Raw genomic sequence first — 21,318 nt, 5'->3', positions numbered from 1 at the left:
GACTACCTGAAAGCCATGATCAAAAAAAGAGCCTAGATAGCACCTTTCAAGAAATTATCAAGGAGAACTGCCCTGATATTCTAGAGCCACAGGGCAAAATAGAAATTGAAAGAATCCACCGATCACCTCCTCAAATAGATCCCAAAAAGAAATCTCCTAGGAATATTGTCGCCAAATTCCGGAGCTCCCAGATCAAGGAGAAAATACTGAAAGCAGCCAGAAAGAAACAATTTGAGTATTGTGGAAACACAATCAGAACAACCTAAGATCTAGCAGCTTTAAGGGATCGAAGGGCTTGGAATACGATATTCCGGAGGTCAATGGAGCTAGGATTAAAACCAAGAATCACCTACCCAGCAAAACTGAGTATCATGCTCCAAGGCAAAATATGGATTTTCAATAAAATAGAGGACTTTCAAGCTTTCTCCATGAAAAGACCAGAGCTGAGAAAATTTGACTTTCAAACACAAGAATCAAGAGAAGCATGAAAAGGTAATCAAGAAAAAGAACAAGAAAAAGAAATCACAAGGGACTTACTAAAGTTGAACTGTTTTGTTTACATTCCTACATGGAAAAATGATGTGTATGATTCATGAGACCTCAGTATTAGGGTAGCTGAAGGGACTATGCATATATCTATCTATCTATCCATATACATATATATATATATATATGTGTGTGTGTGTGTGTGTGTGTGTGTGTGTATGTATATATAGATATATGTATATGTGTGTGTATGTGTATATACATATATATATATATATATATATATATACAGAGAGAGAGAGAGAGGAGAGAGAGAGAGAGGGCACAGGGTGAGTTGAACATGAAGGGAAGATATCTAAAAGAAATAAAATCAAATTAAGGGATAAGAGAGGAATATATTAAGAGAGGGAGAAAGGGAGAGATAGAATGGGGTAAATTATCTCGCATAAAAGGGGCAAGAAAAAGCAGTTCTGTAGGAAGAGAAGAGAAGGCATGTGAGGGGGAATGAGTGAATCTTGCTCTCATCGGATTTGACCTGAGGAGGGAATAACATACACACTCAAATGGGTATCTTACCCTACAGGAAAGAAGGAGGAAGAAGATAAAAAAAAGGGGGATGATAGAAGGGAGGGCAGATGGGGGAGAAGGTAATCAAAAACAAACACTTTCGAAAGGGGACAGGGTCAAGGGAGAAAATTGGATAGAGGGGGATAGGTTAGGAAGGAGCAAAATATAGTTAGTCTTTCACAACATAAGTATTGTGGAAGGGTTATACATAATGATACGCATGTGGCCTATGTTGAATTGCTTGACTTCTTAGGAGGATGGGTGGGAAGGGAAGAGGAGAGAGAATTTGGAACTCAATGTTTTAAAAACAGATGTTCAAAAACAAAAAAAAATAGTTTTTTCATGCAGCTAGAAAATAAGATACACAGGCAATGGGGCATAGAAATTTATCTTGCCCTACAAGAAAGGAAGGGAAAAGGGGATGTGAGGGGAGTGGGGTGACAGAAGGGAGGGCTGACTGGGGAACAGGGCAACCAGAATATATGCCATCTTGGAGTGGGGGGGGAGGGTAGAAATGGAGAGAAAATTTGTAATTCAAAGTCTTGTGAAAATCAATGCTGAAAACTAAATATATTAAATAAATTAAATTTAAAAAAAATAAAGAGGAAAAAACATAGTCAAACAAAACAGAAAAAAAAGAAAAAGAACTGTCATCTGCTTTACTTTGCTAAGTTGGGACTCCCATATGGGAAACACTGGATAGGCTGGAATGGCAGATTTTCTATTCCTCATTCTGAGTGGCAGCACACAGCCCATCCCACTTTGGGTATCCCCAGCCACAACTGACAGATAGATAAATAACGCATTTATTTAGCATTTACTCTATGCCAAGCATGGTGTTAAACACAGGGGTACAAATACAAGCAAGCAAGACTGTCTTTGTCCTCAAAGAGCTTATAAACTGGCTAGAAGACAATATAGTTATCAGGGGGGCAAGATTCACCATGAAAGGTGTGCTTTGGAGACGGCCAGAAAATGACATAGAAGCCTGGTCCTGACCAAAATAAGGCTGAAGCTCACCTGTCAGGGCCCAGCAACTCTGGGAAGGAGGCCAAGGTTCTGGGGGAAGGGGAGGGAAAAAATGAAGATAACATACAAGTAAGCAACTCTTAGGTAAAAAGCTCTGTGTGGGAACTCAGGAATGTAATTACACTGGGTGCTGGGGTCTCTCCCCCTTTCTCCTCTGTCTTCCATGATGGGCTTGTGAAGATGAATGTTGCCTATCCAAAGACAAACATAACAGTGCGTGGGGATGTTAACTGGTGGAAATGAACAAGAGGGAAGTATGGGGAGTCAAGGAAAGGAGGAGGACACTGGTGAGTTGGCATTCTTCTTTCACAAAGAAGAAGGTGCCAAAATCCAGAAGTCAGTGGGATACAGTGGAGAGAGTATTAGAGAACAATTTACAGGGTGACCACGGTAACGTGAAGGCCAGTGGCACTGATCAAGCCAATGACCAATTGTGACTGTCAAAGGACTTGTGACAAAGCATGCCTCCTATGTCTCAGCAGAGAGGTGGTGGACCATACGTGGCGAATGAAGCCTTTATTTTCAGATCCAACGAGCAGTATGAGGTGTTTGCTTTATTCTACTTCTTTCCTGTAAATGACAGTTCTACTCAGAAGGAAAGAGTCATTGGGAAATGACAGGTTTTTTTTTTAAACAAATAAAAAATAAAATAATTAAAAAGGAAAGAATGAGTGCTGGGATCATTCAGGGCAGCTGGATTCCAACACCCTGGTTTGTTTGTTTGTTTTTCTTGTGTAAAAGTCAGACTGATGATCTCTAAATTATCTTCCATCCCTGTCAATAGATCCTAGAAACTTTACCTCATCTATATATGAGCATGTGGACACAGCCATGATAGGTAGCTATAGGGAGCCAAGAGAACCAGCCTGAATCTGGAGAAACAGAGAGAAACAGAAACAGAGACAGAGAGAAAGAGAGGCAGAGATAGACAAAGAGAAAGGCAGAGAGAGATGGGGGGGGAGACAGAGAGAGACAGAGGGAGAGAGAGGGGGAAAGAGAGAGAGAGAGAGAGAGAGAGAGAGAGAGAGAGAGAGGAAGGGAGGGGAAGGGAGAGGGAGACAGAGGCAAGAGTTATGAGTGAGGCCTTTACCAGAGGAGCCCTCTGACTGAGAACTGTCTGAAGACTTACATTTAGAGTACTTTGGGACACATAATTGCTCCTTCATAACCCTATTTTGTCCTCTTTTATGATAAACCTCTCTCCTCATGTGGCCTGGGTGTGGGGCCAGAGGTGTCAAGGTTAGCAGAAACCCAGTTACTCTTTTAAAATGCGCAACCCCTATCCCAAAGCACATTGTTATGGAATTCTCTCCTTATTGGTGCTCTGCATGAGAGGTGGGGTGGAGCTGGTGAGAGGCTAGAGCTTCAGTTGTCAGACAGTCCTTCTTGGGGGGTTTTTCAAGACCAGTCTCGCACTTTGGGACCGGGCAAGCTTCAAACCTTCCTGGAGAGTCAAGTTGTCTTCCAGCTTCAAGAAAGAAGATGGAAGAGGCCAACCCCACTTCAGATTACTAAAGGAAACTATTCTGGGAAGACAAGAAGGGACTGGGCAGGTCCTGTCATGTGTCTATTCCCAGCTTGCTACTCTAGAACATGGGAGATTTTTCCCTTAGATGGCATCCAGGACACGTTCTCTTGGTTGAGTTGAGTTATTTCACTCCCAATGGGAGAGCTCCTTCATTCTGTATTGACTAGTATATATCCTCCTCTGTACACCTTCTCTAATTTCTGTTTTGCTGTGATTTAGATAAATGGGTTTCTTTGCTATTCTCTATGTGTGTTCACTGTAGAACTGATTTTAGGGAGGGAGAGAGTAAAGCCTTGGACGCAGTCAGAATCAGCACCCAGTTCCTCTAAGCCTCACTTCTTCCCACCATGCCTTGATGCCTTGAAGAGTTATACGTGACATTCCTCTGTATGAAGCAAATGCCAAAGAGATGCTCTCTGGGCGTATGTATGTTTGCAAAGAGGCAGACTTGGCCTGGATGTAAGGGAAGACTTCCTAATGAATAAAGTGACTCCAAAGTGGAATGGATGGACTGCTTGGGAAATAGGATTTTCCACCTCGTAGGAGATCTTGAAGGAAAGGCTATTTATTGATCACTTGTATGGGGCATTAAACAGGAGATTCTTGTATGGGTGCTGGCTGGCTGTATGTGCTGTCTTTTCAAGTCCCTTCCAGCTCAAGATTCTGTGATTGTCTCCCCACCTTCAAAATGTGCCCTGAGTGAAGTCTAGAGGTCAGAGAACCGCTGCTTGTGACTCCAGGTCAGTGATAGAAATTGTTGCCTGGAGCTTAGAAATCTCTTTTTTTTTTTTTTGGAAATGGAGAGAAGACAGGAATAGAAAGGTTTTTGGTTTAGTAACTGACCACTCAGGGATTTTAAGTGCCTTCAGAAATGTATCCTTCAGTCTTGAATCACAGGATTGATGGAGCCCAAGGAAGAGCCAATTAATCCAGCCGCAAAGAGAAGCATCCATTCATTCTGAGCAGACCTCTGAAACCTCACAGAATGTGGAGCTAGCCAATTAGGGGTGACATAAGATGGTAGGAGGGGGAATGAGCAAGGAAAAATTAAAGCAGAATCAATTTCCCTAGTAAAAACATCTGACCCCAGTGAGAAAGTTCAAGCAAAACATCTGCCTCTTTTATCCCTGCCCCTTTCCCCCACCTTCAGGCTGATTAAGTCCATGTGTCACTTCCAGCAATTGGAAAAAACCATTCAATTAATCATTGGCTTCTGTAAAAACAGTAAAGGGTCTAGTTCTTTGATATCACTTAAGATCTCAGGCAAAGATGGTATTGCTGTCTCTGGTAGAATTCCTTCCCTTGGAAAGTCTGTTTTCTTTCAATCACATTTTTATTGAGCCTTTCTCTAATCAGCATGCTTGAGCTAAGGAAAAAAATATATGTATTAGGAGCTGGGTTGGGGGCTTCTGTAAAAATAAAATCAAATAATTTATTTCCCAGAATCTTGTTTTTATTTTGTTATTTACTTTCTTGCTTTTGCTGTGCTGAAAAATCTTCAGCAACAAATTTGGAAGGAAAGGAAGATCAAATTGATGGTATTAAACCTAAATTCAGGCCATGTCCTCCTCATTTTTTAGAAAATATGACTTTGTAGTCATTCAAGTCCTTAGAGAAAGTTCACCTGGACATTTCCTTATTCCCAGCAAAACTATATCTGTTTATTTTCTTATTTTAATGACATGATAATTAAAAAAAAAAAAAAGCTATCTGGTTACAAGTCAGACAGCCATGATGGAAATGGGAAAAAGTGTTGGGACAAAAAAATTGACATATCTTTTGACCCCTTCCCACTGAGAACATATGTTTGTTGTGAAACTTTCCAGGGAAAAGAATTTAGCCATACCATCTATGCCAGAGATCACATTCAGGATTGAAAATACTAAGCAATATAACAAATTACGTTTACATAGTGTTTCACCTATAGAATTACCAATGTTTATCTAACAGAGTTCAAATCAAACTATTTGCCTTAAGATTCTGTTTAATGTACATTATCTCCTCTCAGCCTTAAAACAATCCTGTTAGTTTAGGACTAAAAGTTTGGTTATCACTATCTTACAGATAAGGAAGCTGTGCCTCAGAGAGATTAAGTGATTTGTTTGTAGTCAAACAGATTACTGTCAGAGGCAGGATCTGAATCCAGGTCTTCTGGATGCCAAGTCTAATGCTTTTTCCACTGTACCTCTAACAGCAGGATCATATTTTATTGTAAGTAAACAATCCCACAAAGGTGCTGTCTGTGTTTATACTTAAGCCTACAAATAAATCGACCATGTACTTCTAAAAGGTAAGATAAAGAAACAAACAAACAGACAGACATAAAATGAATACACTTTATTCCTCATAGGTCACAAATAAGTAGCATTTCTTTAATGAAAATAATTTCTACATCCTCGCTTCTGATGAATAAATAATGTATGATACCCAGAGCTCTAGGAGGAATTCTCTGAAACAGATTCATTTATAATTTTTTTTTAAATTTTCACTTTACAGATCTTGAACAATTAAATCTCAAGACAGGAAATGGTATCATTGAAACTAAGATAACTGTTGTTAATTCTGTGGGAGAGAGGTTGGCTCTAGTGGGCAGGCATTTTATCTGGCTTTGTATTCTCAACATTGCCTATTGCATCCTCCTCCTGAACTAGGAAGGAGTAAATCCTATCTGCAGGAAACCATGATCCACGGAGGATTTCCTCCAAGCCAAGTTTCCACTCAGTTCTCCCTATTCAGGATCCAGCTGTTTTAACAGCATGACAAGAGCTTTCTGGCACTCGGTAGACACTAAATGGTTTTGGGAAATGGTGCCATCATAATTTCCTCTCCGGTTATGTCATCTCCTCCATCTAATTCTTTGAACCCTACAGTATCCTGATAAAAAAAAATACTCCTACCACTTCCCTGCCTCTCCCTGCTACCAAATTACTACCACCTAATTTTAAGGTCCCTGTCAAAAAGTACCCACTGCCTGGGATGAGCAGGACATTGTCATTATTCATGGATTTGCTTGTAAAATATTCAGCGGTCAAAAGAATGTCAGAATTGGAAAGGACCTGGCAAGTCTAGCCTGACCTGAACCTGAATAAGAATCTATATCACACCCAAAAAGCTGTCACTGTCAGGCCTTTGCCTGATTTCTAATGAAGGAGAACCTAACACCTCCCAAGACTATCCATTTCTGGCACATGATTCAATAAATTTCCATTTAATTTCCATTTTTCACCAAAATGTGAAATTGAACAGGAGAGAAGTATTTTGTTAGTGTTAGTCTTTGCTTGAGATTTTGGAAAATTGATATGTTTGGAATCAAGAGCTAGGGTTCAGGATTGACCACCAATGACCTTGCTTCCAGTACTCTCTTGAAGCCAAAATTAGCTAACTCTCATAAAGTCCATTGAGCCATTCAGTGTCCATATAAAACTGAAAAATCTAGGAAACTTGAAAAAACAGAGTAGCAGCCCTCCCAGAGTTAGTTGACTTGACACAATTTGATTTCATAAGCCTTCACCTACCCCTCCTCACCCTTCTTTGTTACAATAATTCAGCTAGCAGCTGCTGTGGGGGTAAAAGACCAACACAAGCTCAACAACAAGAATGCTGCCAGCACAGGTTCTTTTGATCTGCTTTACTAAGGAAAGTAACGTTAGGGGGCTAACAATCTTATTTCAATCCAACATACAAACATCATTCACTTAGTTCAGGGTGAAAAGCCAGCACCCTGAACTTCAGACCAAATACAAACAAATTACAAAATACATTATAAACAGACCAAATACAATTCACAGTTACCAAGAAGTCATCAACATCTGGGTTCACAAGCTGGAGGGCTCTTAACCACAGCTGCCCAGAGTATCCATATCAACACTCCTCCAAGAGTGAGAGCCTCAAGCAAATAGCTCTGTTCTCTCTTTTTATACACTCTTTAGCCATCATCAGATGTCATCTGAGCGACCAGAACTTAGGTGCCTACTATTGGCTCTGAACTTAGCAACTCCCCCTAGGACCCTGAGGGCTTCATGCCCACATAGGCTTAGCACCTAGTAATCAGGGGTTTGGGCCTGGGGCTTTGCACCTAGTAGTAAAAGGGCATGGGCCTGGGGCTTAGCACCTAGTAAGACTCAATCAAAGAGACTTCATTAATTCATCGTTCTAAAACAGTAAGAAAGTCCCACCTTGGTTACCCATGTACTCCTCTCAGGGTCATTACCATTGCAGTCCAAGTAGACTTCACCCAAAGTTCCCCAGCTTCCTGTGGCTTTGCTCTGGACCTTGAATGGACTTCCTAGAAGAAGCCAAGAGGGCATCCATTCTTAACCATCCTCCTCTGCTAGTCATTGCTATTCTCTGCTCCACATCCAGATAATGTGAAATTGAGTCCCTGCTTTACTCTGTCCTAACCTTCTTGTCCACACCATATGGCATTTCCTCTGTAATTGGCTTCTTCCGGGAAGTTTCTTCAAGGTCAAGAGAAAAACCATAAGAATCTAGAGAACTCTGGACAGAGTCTGCCTGGCCCACCCTGGTAGTGATTCTGAGAGGAGGATGGATCAATGTCGACATCTTTGACTAAGAACACTGTACACTAAAGACCCAAATCAACCTCCAAAGTTGACTGATAAAAAAAATACAAATGCTTCACAGCTACTTGAAAGACAAAACCTCAGAACTGGAAAGGACATCAGAGGCCATCTAGTCTGATTCATACCTAAATAGGAATCCCCTCTATGATATCCCTGATAAGTAGTCATTCAGCTTTGAATGGAAGGCATAGAAGGATGGGGGAGTGACTTGAACCAACCAAGTGAGGATGGATCCATCACCCGGATGTGTATAGAGAATGAGTCAGCTTTGACATGAAGGCCTCCATTGATGGGAAACCCACTCACTCCCAAGGCTACCCTTATGCCCTTTTGGATAGATCTAATTATTACAACTTGAGCTAGATGGGACAGAGACAGCGAGAGACAGGGACAGAGAACATTTATTAAGGACTTACAACATACCACGCACTATGAATACAAGTAAATAAAAGAGGCTACTCTCAAGGAACCTTCATTTTAATGGAGAAAGATAACACATAAAGGGAAAGTAGAAAAAGGAGTTGGGAAGGGTGCCTACCTGGGGGCAAAGACACTATCCAGGAAACAGAGATGAAGTCCTGGGTGTTAGTTAAGGGAAGAAAGGAGTGACAATGGCTGGGTCCCCTTGGGAACTCAGGTCCAGATGAGAGAATCACCATCAAGAGATCAGGGCCTCAGGGTGGAGGTTTCTCCAGGACAGAAGTTGAGGGGTGCAGAGGTTGAGTCTGGCCTACCACGCAACAGAAATCTGCCTCACTGTAACTTCCTTTCATGGCTCCTCATCTTGTCCATGGGCCTGCACAAAATAAATCTAATTCCTCCCCCTCCTCACTCTTCAAATAAACAGGAGCTGACACGGAGATAATAGTATTTTAGCATAGAATGAGGCAAAGACGTGGAATAGCCCCAAGTACCACTCACAGCTTTTGCTCCCATGAAATCATTCAGTCATTCTCATAAAGAAGGCCATTAAGCCATCCAGCTTCTGTATAAAGTTGAGACATCTAAAAATTGCATCCCTCCCAATTTGAACTATTCCTCTCAAGGTCATTACTATTGCAGTCCAAATAGATTCTACCCAGAGTTCCCCAGGTTCCTGTGATTTTGCTCTGGACCTTGAATGGACTTCCTAGAAGAAACCAACAGGACATCCCAAAAGAAATGCCATTCAGCCACGGGACCCCGTGTCAGTCAACAAGCATTTATTAAGCACTTACCATGTGCCAGGTACAAAGAAAGGCAAACATATAGCGTCTGCCCTCAAGGAGCTGACATTCTAATGGGTGAAATGATGTGAAAACAACTATGTAACAAGATACAGATATATGATAAATTGGTGATAATCAACAGAAGGAAAGCACTGGGGAAGATGGGCCAGTCACCAGGGTATGCTCAATAGAAGGGCAACAATACCAGAAAAAAAAAGAAGAGAGCCTCCCATCCCATCCCATCCCATCCCATCCCATCCTATCCCATCCCATCCCATCCCATCCCACCCCCCCGCCCCCCCCCCATCTCCCATCACTGCTGACTCCAGAGGTAAAAAGAAAACAGAGAACATGTAAGACAACTAAGAGTATTCAAGATAAGCTGCTTCTCCCGCTGTGACCTCATTAAGGAGTCAGCTCTAGGGTGTTGGTGTTCTCAGCACTTGATATGTTCCCAGAGATCAACTATTTATTTTCCCTTAAATCCACACAAGCTGCTCAAGTGTCATGAAAACTTTACTAAGAATTCCTGGTGTTACTAATGTGCTGTTGGTAGAGCAAAGACTTTGCCCTTGCACGTGGGAAAACAATTTGATATTGGGTCAGTCACTACTGCCCTAAAGAGGCTGGGAGACAGGGCAGAGCAGGGGCTAGACCACTACTAGACCCCAAAGAGGTCAAAGACAGAGGAAAACTTCATGCAGCTATTAAGTGTCTGAGGTGGGATTTGAACTCAGTTCTTCCCAACTTCAAGTCCAGGACTCCTATACATTTATGTTCATGACTTAGTTCCCTGGGGTGTCTAAACATAAAGACTGGCAGGTCAAGGGGAAGCATGGATAGAGAGCTTTGGAATCTTGTCTACCCCTCCCCAAAGATCCTATGTACACACACACACACACACAATGTTAATAGCAGATTAGTCAATTTAATTAAATTATTAAATTCAATTAAATTAATTTTTTGAAGTAGCAAAGAGCTAAAAACCAAATGGGTGCCTATTTATTGGAGGACTACTAAACAGCCTACCATGAATGTAATATAATAACACAATATGGAGGGGGATGAAATTTACATGATAATTTTATTATATATTCAAAAGGAATAGCAAGTTGCACATAATAGATTTGCAGTTTCATGTGCAATCATCTTTTTATTATACCATATTATAGAAATGCTTGTTTTATTCCAAAAATTTTAAATAAAATAGATGTTTTTTTTAAAAATGATGGATATGAAATATTCAGAGGAACTCGAGTAGTCAACAAGTTGATCATTATTAAGCACCTACTATTTACAAGGCACTATGCTAAGTAAGTGCTGGGAAGTTTTGCATCAGTCTATGATGCTGTAATCTTTGGATGTGCAAGTATGTTGTATCCATCCAGTAGACTATAAACTCTGTGAGGGCAAGGACTTCTGTACATAAGTAAACAGAAGGTAATTTGGGAAGGGAGAGCACACTAAGCATTTAACAAGTCAGAGAAGATGGCATTTCAGCTGAGCCTTGAAAGAACATAAGGATTCTAAGAGACAGGAATGAGAAATAAGTGCAGTCTGGGATTCAGCATGTCTTATACAAAGGTGCAGAGACCGGAAATGAAATGTCTAGATTGGGGATCAGTCATCCAGTTGAAATGAAACACAGAGTGTGTAAAGGTGGGATGGAGGAAGAGGAAGTGGATCTGTGATTCTTTTGGTTTATATAGGAGACTTTCAGCAAGGAAACTCCTTCTACCATTACAAATCAGGAGTTTATACTCCTAGAGAGTTGCCTATAGCACTGAGAGGTTAAGTGACTTTACCAGAGTCACATAGCCAGTATGGGTCAAAGAATAACTTGAACCCTGGTCTTCCCAGCTTCGAGGCTAACTCTCTATTCACAGTCTCCAGCTGTCTCAGTGCAAAGGGGAACAATGTGAAATAAGACTGGAAAAACAGGCTTGAGACAGCCTTTTTCTGACAGGCAGTGAGGGTCATTCAGGGATTTTGAGCAGGGAATAGAAATCATCATGAAAACAACGTTTTTGAAAGACTAATCTGGCCACATTGAGAAGGAGGAAGTGGAGTGGAGAAAATCTTGGAAATAGGAAGACAGGGATATTGAATAATTCAGGAGGGGAGGAAAGTAATACATCCAAACACTGCCAACCTCTCTTAATTCCTGCCTGTCATTCTTCTATATTAATTGGTTCATTAGTCAAACCCGAATATCTGAAAGACAAGAAGCTACAGAATGATGGGGAGGGGGGAAGGGATGGAAATCAAATAAAAAAGGCAATTGAGAAGATGTCAATCACCACATGCCTCTTTTCTCTCCTCTACAAAATCTTTATGAGAATGCTCAAAACACATGCTGAGGATGTCCTTGATGAAAATAGGAACAGAAGGGTTTTCACAAACGATATTCTAGAGCAGACCGGATCCCACAATGTCACACAAAGCCAAAAGGGGTAGAGAATACAAGATCCCACTGTGCCTATTGTTTGTGGATTAATTTTTTTTAGTCTTTAATTTGGTAGACCAAAATGCCCTCCTGAAGGTTGTCCTCCAAGAAGAGGTCTCCTATATATAGGGAGGCCCTCGGAAAGCCACCCGAATGCCCCAGGTGGTGTCAGCATGTGGACTGGAGGGATATTTCTGGGATGGAGTTTTTGAAAGGAAAGCTAGAAAAAGACGAATGGCAGGGAAAGAAACATGGCTGGGCATGAGCCTCCCACCAAGGGGTTGGGGGACTTTTCGATTCCCTCTCCCCCTCAGGCCAAAGTCCAGATGTGGAGCCCTGAAATAGCCTCAAGGGGTTTCATCACTCTTGTTGATCCCTGAATGAATGAATAACTGAATAAATTAATTAAAAACCATTTACTAAATGCATGCTATATGCCAGGAACAGTACTAAATGCTGAGAAGACAAATGCAAAAGTAAAACAGTCTTTTTCTTCAAGGTGTGTGCTGCCTGTGGAGGAAGAGAAGAGGAAGAAAGAGAAGGAGGAAGAGGAGGAGAATAGCTAACATTTACATTGTGCTTAATGGTTTGCAAAGTATTGCACATAAATTATCTCAATGACCTTGTGAGGTAAGTCCTATTATTATCCCCATTTTACAGATGAGGAAATGGAGTCTGGGAGGTCCCTGGGCTCATACAGCTATTAAGTATTTGAGGCAGAATTTCAATTCAGGTCTTACTGACTTTAAGGCCATGGGATGTCTAAATGAATAAACCAGTCATTAAAATGATAGATGGCGAGGTCTCAGGGGCTGTTCTCCATGCACAGGACCCCCGAGGCTGAAGAACCTCCCAAACACTGAGCTAACTCTAGTGATATGTGCATCAACCTCATCATCTATGTGTACATCCTTGGAAAGTAAACTGCCAAGCTGGTCCAAGAATTCAATACCCAAATGGCCCTGTATCAAGAGTTAGTCATTTCTATTGGGGACATCTCAGTCAACTGTTCATCTCTAAGGGCAGAAATGCACAAGACCAGAACCAAAGGCTGTTAGATGGCCTGGCAGGCCCGTCAAAAACTTGCTGCAATCTCAGGCCCAGAAGATGGTGAGATAGATCCAGAAAACTGCAGGCTTTACATCCAGTTGCAGTTTTGCTTAGAAATGTATACCACAACCCACATAAATCCTCAGCATTCCTATATGTTTCTAACAAAGCCCAACAGCAAGAGATAGAAAAAGAAATCCCATTTAAAGTTACTCTAGACACTATAAAATATTTGGGAGTCTATCTGTCAAGACAAACCCAGGGCCTATATGAACACAATTGCTTTTCACACAAATAAAGTCAGATCTAAACATGTAGAAAAACATCAGTTGCTTTGTGGTTAGGCCAAGCTAATATAATAAAAATGACAATTTTACCTAAATTAATTTACATATTCAGTACCATACCAATTGAACTACCAAAAAAATTATTTTACAGAGCTGGATAAAATAATAACAAAATTCATCTGGAAGGACAAAAGGTCCAGATTATCAAGGGCATTAATGAAAAGAAATGCTAGAGAAGGTGGCCTAGCCATACCAGATATTAAACTGTATTATAAAGCAGCAGTCATCAAAACTACCTGGTACTGGCTAAGAAACAGTGGTAGATCAGTGGAATGGACTAGGTACACAAGTTGCAGTAGTCAATGACTATAGCAATCTACTCTTTGATAAACCCAAAGAATCCAGCTTCTGGGCTAAGAACTCATTATTTCACAAAAACTGGTGGGAAAACTGGAAAATGGTATGGCAGAAACTGGGCATAGACCAATATCTTATACCGTATACCAAAATAAAGTCAAAATGAGTTCAGGATTCAGGAATAAAGGCTGATACTATAAGCAATTTGGGAGAGCAAGGAATAGTTTACCTGTCAGATTTATAGGAAAAGGAGGAATTCAAGACCCAACAAGAGATAGAGAACATTACAAAATGCAAAATGGATAATTATGATTATGCTAAATTGAAAAGTTTTTGTATAAGTGAAGCTGATGCAACAAAGATTAGGAGGTAAGCAGAAAATTGGGAGAAAATCTTTACAACTAGTGTCTCTGATAAAGGCCTCTTATCTAAAATGTACAGGGAACTGAGCCAAATTTATAGGAATACAAGTGATTCCCCAATTGAGAAATGGTCAAAAGATATGAACAGGCAGTTTTCAGAGGAAGAAATTAAAGATATCTATAGGCATATGAAAAAATGCTCTAAATCACTATTGATCAGAGAAATGCAAATCCAAACAACTCTTAGGTACCACATCTCTCCCATCAGATTGGCTAACATGACAAAACACGGAAATCATAAATGCTGAAGAGGATGTGAGAAAATTGGAACATAGTTACGTTGTTGGTGGCATTGTGAACTGATCCAGCCATTCTGGAGCACAATATGCTATAAAAGGGCTATAAAAATATGCATACCCTTTGACCCAGCAATACCACTTCTAGGGCTGTATCCCAAAGAGATAACACAAGGGGGAAAGGGACCTGTATGTACAAAAATACTTATAGCAGCTCTTTTTGTGGTAGCAATGAATTGGAAATCAAGGGGATGCCCATCAATTGGGGAATGTCTAAACAAGTTGTGGTATATTAATGTAATGGAATATTATTGTTCTATAAGAAATGGGGAAGATATAGAATTCACAATAACCTGGAAAGAACTACATGATATAATGCTGAGTCAGAGGAGCAGAACCAGGAGAACACTGTACACAACCACAGACATATTGATTCTGTGATGACTAACTTTGATAGACTTGGCTTTTCTCAGCAACACAAGGGTCAAAGACAACTCCAAAGGTCTCATGATGGAAAGAGCTATCTATATCCAGAGAAAGAACTATGGAGTCTGAATGTGGATTGAAGGAAACTATCTGCTTTCTTTCTCTTTTTTTTCTATATAAATATATATATATATACATACATATATGTATATTTGGTTTTGTTTCTTCTTTCTCATGATTCACTCCATTGATCAAGGTTCTTCTTTACGACTTGACTATTGTGTAAATATGTTTAATGCGAAAGTGTATGTGGAACAGATTCTATGCCGTCTTGGGGGAGGGGGGAGAAGAAGGAAGGGGGGAGAAGAAAATTTGGAACTCAAAAACCTGTGGAACTGAGTGTTGTAAACTAAAAATAAAAAAATTAAATATTGAAAAAATAACAAAAACAAGTTAAAAAAAGAAAGAAATGTGCATCACAGAGATGCTAAAATCCACATGTCTGCTAGGATCTCTTCAGTTTCATCAGAAAGGAAAGTAGCCTGGAGTGGGGACCAAGAGCCCGAAAAGCAAAACTGAAAAGGGTCCAAAAGTCCCCATTCTAGAGGACACACTATCTTCACCAGTAGACATTCAGCGCCATTCCTGGCAGGTTTCCATGGATATTGAGAATATTGAAGGAGACGTGCAAGAAATGAAAAACCTTTTGAGCAAACTCAGTGAGACTATGCCTTTACCATTGAAAAATCAAGATGACTACAGCCTCCTGAACCTGACTCCTTATCCAGTTAGAAGACAGAAGAGAAGATTCTTTGGTCTATGCTGCCTCATCTCAAGCTAGATAATTCCCATTAAAACTTCCCCAAGAAAGCCAGAACATCAAAGAAGCAGCATCATTTGTTTTTCAGATGGATAAACCACAGTTATTAGTTATCGACTGTTTTCTATGCTTCCCTCTTGATTTTCTTCCCTTCCTTTTCAAGAGTCTTACATTTTAATTACTGTCAAGAACCAGAGAGAGAACAGATTCAGAATGGAGGATGTTTTTAAAAGGATTTTTTAGATGACCTAGTGCATGTATGCTCCAAACTGTACAATGCCTAGAAGTGAGAATTATGATTTTAAAGTCATTCTAAGTTTTTTTACGTATTGTATAAATTTCAAATGATTTTATGTATGGTAGCATAACTATAGCTCTTGTTAGTCTCATGTTAATATTTTATCATATGTGAAAGAGTCTTTAAACATAGAAATCCATTTAAAATTGCAAAACTGTGTTCAAGGTCAACGTTTTTAAATCACTAGAAGTAATATTGTTAAAAGAACTTATACTCCTCCCCTATTGCTTTCTCTGCTGTCATTCGTCTAGTCTTCCATTCTGTCAGAATTTACCCAAGAGCTTCAAAATACAAATATCTTAATTTGTAATGCTAAAAATATATGGAGGCTATTAAAAATTTATAAATAGACAATAATACCTTTGTACAATGCACATGAGCATAAGAATAACTAATTTCCTTTTGATCCAATGGTGCTTTTTTCAGTTTCTTGGAGAATGACATAATCCAGTTAGGAAATGATGGAGACAACTATGTAATTACCGTCAAATACAAAATCAGATTATTATCACATTGCATTTTAATTGAAATGTAAAGCATGGTGTCTGCACATCAGCACAGTGGTAACTCATATAGGGCATGCTGGAATTAGTTCAGATTGTAAAATATTTAACATTTTACATTGTTAATAAAAAGTTTTAGTTAAAAATAAATAAATGAATGAATAAGCCAACAGCTCAAGGGAAGGCATGGATTCTTGCCCACCCTTCTTCAAGGGAAACTTTGATTCCTGCCTGGATGGGAAGCAGGAGAATGGGCCATGAGACTGACAGTTCTTCTCCTTTGAGAGAGAGTGGGACTGAGATAGAATTATATCTGTTTACCTTCTTCCTAAATATTGATGGCCTCTAGCTTCCCTTGTCACTATACCTGAAAGGGGGAGTGTACCTAAATTAACATCCAATTTGTGGGGAGAAGAGAAAATAGTCTCATAAAATGAGAAGTCCTAGATGGATTGGAATCTGCCTCTTTGGGAGCTCTACTGCTGTCAACAAGATCATTCATCCCTGGAAATATTAAAATAATTAGCCAAATGAAAAGTCAGTTCTCTGTATCTGTTTCTGTCTCTCTGCCTCTATCTCTGTCTCTCTATCTGTCTCTGTGTGTCTCTGTCTCTCTGTCTGTCTGTGTGTCTCTGTCTGTCTGTCTCTATCTGTCCATCTTTCACTCTCTCTCTGTCTCTCTGTCTGTCTCTGTGTCTCTGTGTCTCTGTCTCCTCTCCCTCTCTCTTGGAGCGGTGGGTGGGATGGTGAGTGGGAGAGTGGGGGGAGAACATAAGGTAACAGAAATAGGGTAAAAAGGGAGGCTGAGAAAGAAAATAGTGAGTAAAAATAAGATGGAAGGAAATTCTCCAATAGTAATTATAACTTTGAATGTGACTGGGATGTTTATAGTGGCTCTCTCTGCGGTGGCAAAGAACTGGAAGTTGCAGGGGTCCCCATCAGTGGGGAATGGCTGAAAAAGTTGTGATGTGTGGTTGTGATGGAGTACTACCATGCTGTAAGAAATGATGAGCTCAATGACCTTAGAAAGGCATGGAAAGACATGAAAAGGTGAAGAGCAAAGTGAGTAGAACCAATACAAACATTGTGTGTGGTAACGATAATGTTGTATTAAGAACAACTTTAAGCAACTAAGTCATTTTGACTATTATAAATACACAAATTAAAAATAAAGGGCATATCTGCATCCAGAGAAAGAACTGATAAACAGAAGTGTGCATAGATTAATTTGCATATGTGTGTGTGCATGTGTGTGTGTGTGTGTGTGTATAATAGAAGTGTGTATAGACTAATTTTACATATATATTTGCATATAATGGCAGCCATCTCTAAGGTGGGGCAGGGATGGAGGGAACTAAAAAAAGAAATTTACATGATAACTTTGTTGTATATTTAGAAGAAATAGCAAGTTGTACCTGGTGGATTTACAGTTTCATATGCAATCATCTTTCCTATTGTACAATGTTATGGAAATGCTTGTTTTACTCCATAAATTAAAAATTAAAAGAAAAAGAAAAAATAGGGGCCCCACATGGAACTCACTAATGGAAGAGGGTAAAGCAGTAAGTAGGATGTTCAGGGTGAAAAGGCAACAGAACCATAGTGGTGAATTCTGGACAATCCAGAGCATAGTGAGGAAGTGACTGAACCATGGTGAGCCTGGGCTACCAAGACAGAAAAGAAACAGTTGCTGTCCTCAAGCATCTTATTTTCTAACAAGAACAATATGTGTGCACATAAGCATATACAGAATATCTACAAAGTAAATACGAGGTGATTTTCTTTTTTTTTCTTTTTGAAATAGTTCAATTTTTTCCAATTATGTGTAAAAAATTCTCAACATTTTTTTTTATTTTGAACTCCAAATTCTCTCCCTCCCTTCAGACCCCTCCCTCAGATGGCAAACAATTTGACTTAGGTTATATATGTGCAGTCATGCAAAAACATATTTCTATATTAGTCACGTTGAGAAAGAAAATACAGACCCCCCCCCAAAAAAAAAAACCCAAGATATGCTTTGATCTGCATCCAGACTCTACCAGTTCACCTGTAAAGAGTGAACAATCAGTTTGTTCAATTGCACAAAAATTTGATAGGTTACAAGGTAATGGGCCTTGGTCTTGGATTTTTGAAAGCATTCCCCAAGTTCAAGAATCCTAAAGTATTTCTTCTAGCCAGAGGAGAGGAATTTACTAGTCAATTTAATCTCACAGTCTAGCTTTCTAACCAGAGAAAGAAGAATTCTTGGGCAACATTAGCCACAGACTTTACCTTGCCAGTAAATCCAAGTTGGAGTTTGTGAAGATCCCCTCTTTCATCCAGAGAAGGGGAATTTCCCAAGTAGCATTCTGGGAGGTACAGGTCGGTGTTGTTGCTGTTGTTTGGCCTTCATTCTCAAAGAGGACCATGATGTCAGGATGATGACGCCATGACTTGTGAATGAATTGGATTTAAGTGAAGGAGAGCTGCGCATGGTCACTCCTCCAAAGCCACCTCTGTCCAATCGCAAGATATAGATCAGGAAGACCCGAGATGACCCCTGGGAGGAGAAGAAGCAACTATACAGCTGTGACTGTAGCCACAACCCAGGGTGGGGGAGACAAGGAATTGAGAACAAAAAACAAAGCCACTCCCGTGATACGCAGGCTGCTGAGACCAAGGACGGGGTCTTTGTGGGGTTGGGGGCGGGAACGAGCTAGGGTCCGAGCTTGTTCCCAGAGCCTCAACACAGTTTTATGCCATCGCTCCCACCTATGCATTTGGGCATCAACATGGAAGCTTCAGTCATTCACGCGCGTGCACACACACACACACACACACACACACACACACCCCTCCAGAACTTTCAACAAAAGAAAAAATATTAAAAGTAAACAGAAAGAATTTAAATAATGAGGAATCACAATCACAATGACACAAGATTTATTAGCTATCATATTAAAGGAGCAGAGAACAGGGAATGAGATATTCCAAAAGGCAAAAGACAAAGGTCTATTATAGTAAATTATCTCGATAATGGTAGTCTGATGGGAAGGAGAGAAAAGGGTTGCCTACCTAACAGCTCAAAACTTTTTTCCCTTCTAGGAGAGTCCAACCAGCCAGACAGCACTAGAAGCCTTATATGAACTATGTCTATATAGAACCCTGTGGGAAGGGATGATTCACCAGAGTATTGAGGTATTGCCCTGTATACAACCCCAACTTCAATTTTTTTCAAAGGGATGAAAAAACATGGGTAGCACTCAGGCTGGAAGATTCTAGAACCTTTGCGGACAGGGTTCCTACTGAAGAGGGAATCAGTCAACCAGCAAGCATTTATTAAGCACCTTACTATACACCAGGCATCATGCTAAGGGCTAGGGATACAAAGAAAGGCAAAAATAGCTCTTGCCCTCAAAGGGTTCACATTCTAATGGGGGAAACAACATATAAAAAACCATACAAATAGTTATTTGCTATAAGATACATGCAGAGTACATGGAAGTAGATGGAATCAGAGTAGAAGAACCAGAAGGTGGTGGGAAGCTTCCTGGAAAGGTGGCTTTTGAGCTGAGTCTGAAAGGTAGCCAGGGAAGCTAAGGTGGAGGTGGAAAGGAGAAAGTGAGAGAATGTCTTGATTTCTGTAGAGCTATTTTGAGTCACTTTGTATATTTTCCATATTTGTTGATGGACTCTTTCAAATCTTTTGTGTGTCTTCTCGTTTTCTGTGTGGTGAAATGCAATCCGTCCCAATATCATTTGTTAATCTAGCTACTTATATAGAACCCCATGGAGACCTCATTATCCACATTTATTGAAAAAAACTAGATAAGAATTATATTTAAGCTATGTCAGTTGATCAAGAAATATTTGCTAAGCGTCTGCTACATACCAGGTGCTCCATACCTGGATACATCATAGGAATTCTACGCATGGATATATCATAGGAATTAAATAGCCCTGCCCTCAAGGAACTTATGTTCTATTGTGTGGAGATTTTCTGAGTAAATTGGGGGGAGGCATAGTAATTCAAAGAGAAACTGACTTTTTGGGGTAGCCTTCTAGCTAGACCTAGTCCCTGTGAACCCGAAACATGAGTGCTAGTTTAAATATGCACAGAAGTAACCTCTAAGCAACATACAGAACTAGTAGAAGCTATAGTAATCCTTGAATGATTAGTACAGTTCATAGGAACATATCATTTACAGCTGGATAGGACCTTAGTGATTCTCTAGTCCAGCTCCATCTTTTTATAGATGTGGAAACTGAGGCCCAAAGGGAGAAAGTGACTTGCCCAGGACCATACAGGTAATTAGCAGCAGAACCTGGATTTGAAACCAGGTCTTCTGACTTTAAATCCATCAGAATCCCAAAGATATGAGCTCTTAAAAGAGCATGAACCACGTCAAAATGACTTTTCTAGTGTCCATTACAGCATTATACAATGGCAGGTACTCAAGTCTTGTAGGAAGACATTCTATAGAACACACAAATGTTCTTAAAATGCAGACAAGGAGAAAGTAAATGATACCATTTCCCTAAGCTTTCTACCTCTAGGCAATTTGGGCTTCTTCATAGCACATTCTTGACATATATTGAGCTTATAGTCCACTTAAACCTCCAGATCTCCTTTAGATGAGCTGCTATTGAGCCATAACTCACACATTGTGAACTTGTAAAGGTGAGTTTTTTAACCCATGTCTAAGGCTTTACTCTTATTCCTATTAGATTTCAGTTTTTTCAGATTCAGCCCAACATTCTACACTGTCAAGATCTTTTTAAATCCTGATTCTGTCATCCAGACTGTTAGCTATCTGCCCCCAGGTGACAATGCCTTTGGGGATAATAGTACAAGCAGTGTCTATGACCCCCAACTCAACACAGTAGTGTGTCACTAAACTTGCTACGAGAGAACCAGTCCCTATGTTTGCTTTCTAGTTATTAGTCAGAGAGCAGCAGAGAAACCAGGAGTAGAAGGGAAGGTTTTTCATTCCTAAGACAGAGTTCTAAATTGATGCACATTCTAGAAGCAGAAAAAGAAAGCCAGAGGGAGTTTGGGTGCACTGGAGTGTGTCTTTCAATACATGATTTAC

The 21,318-nt window shown here is 40.1% G+C and overlaps 1 pseudogene; it reads left to right on the top strand.

Annotated features, from left to right (window-relative positions):
- Positions 1 to 15,094: 15,094 nt before the first annotated feature.
- On the top strand, positions 15,095 to 15,466 carry LOC118859125 (annotated as a pseudogene).
- Positions 15,467 to 21,318: the final 5,852 nt, after the last annotated feature.

Source organism: Trichosurus vulpecula, chromosome 8, assembly GCF_011100635.1.
Source record: "Trichosurus vulpecula isolate mTriVul1 chromosome 8, mTriVul1.pri, whole genome shotgun sequence".
In the NCBI taxonomy this organism is placed as follows: domain Eukaryota; kingdom Metazoa; phylum Chordata; class Mammalia; order Diprotodontia; family Phalangeridae; genus Trichosurus; species Trichosurus vulpecula.
This window is presented reverse-complemented; position numbering and strand designations above follow the sequence as displayed.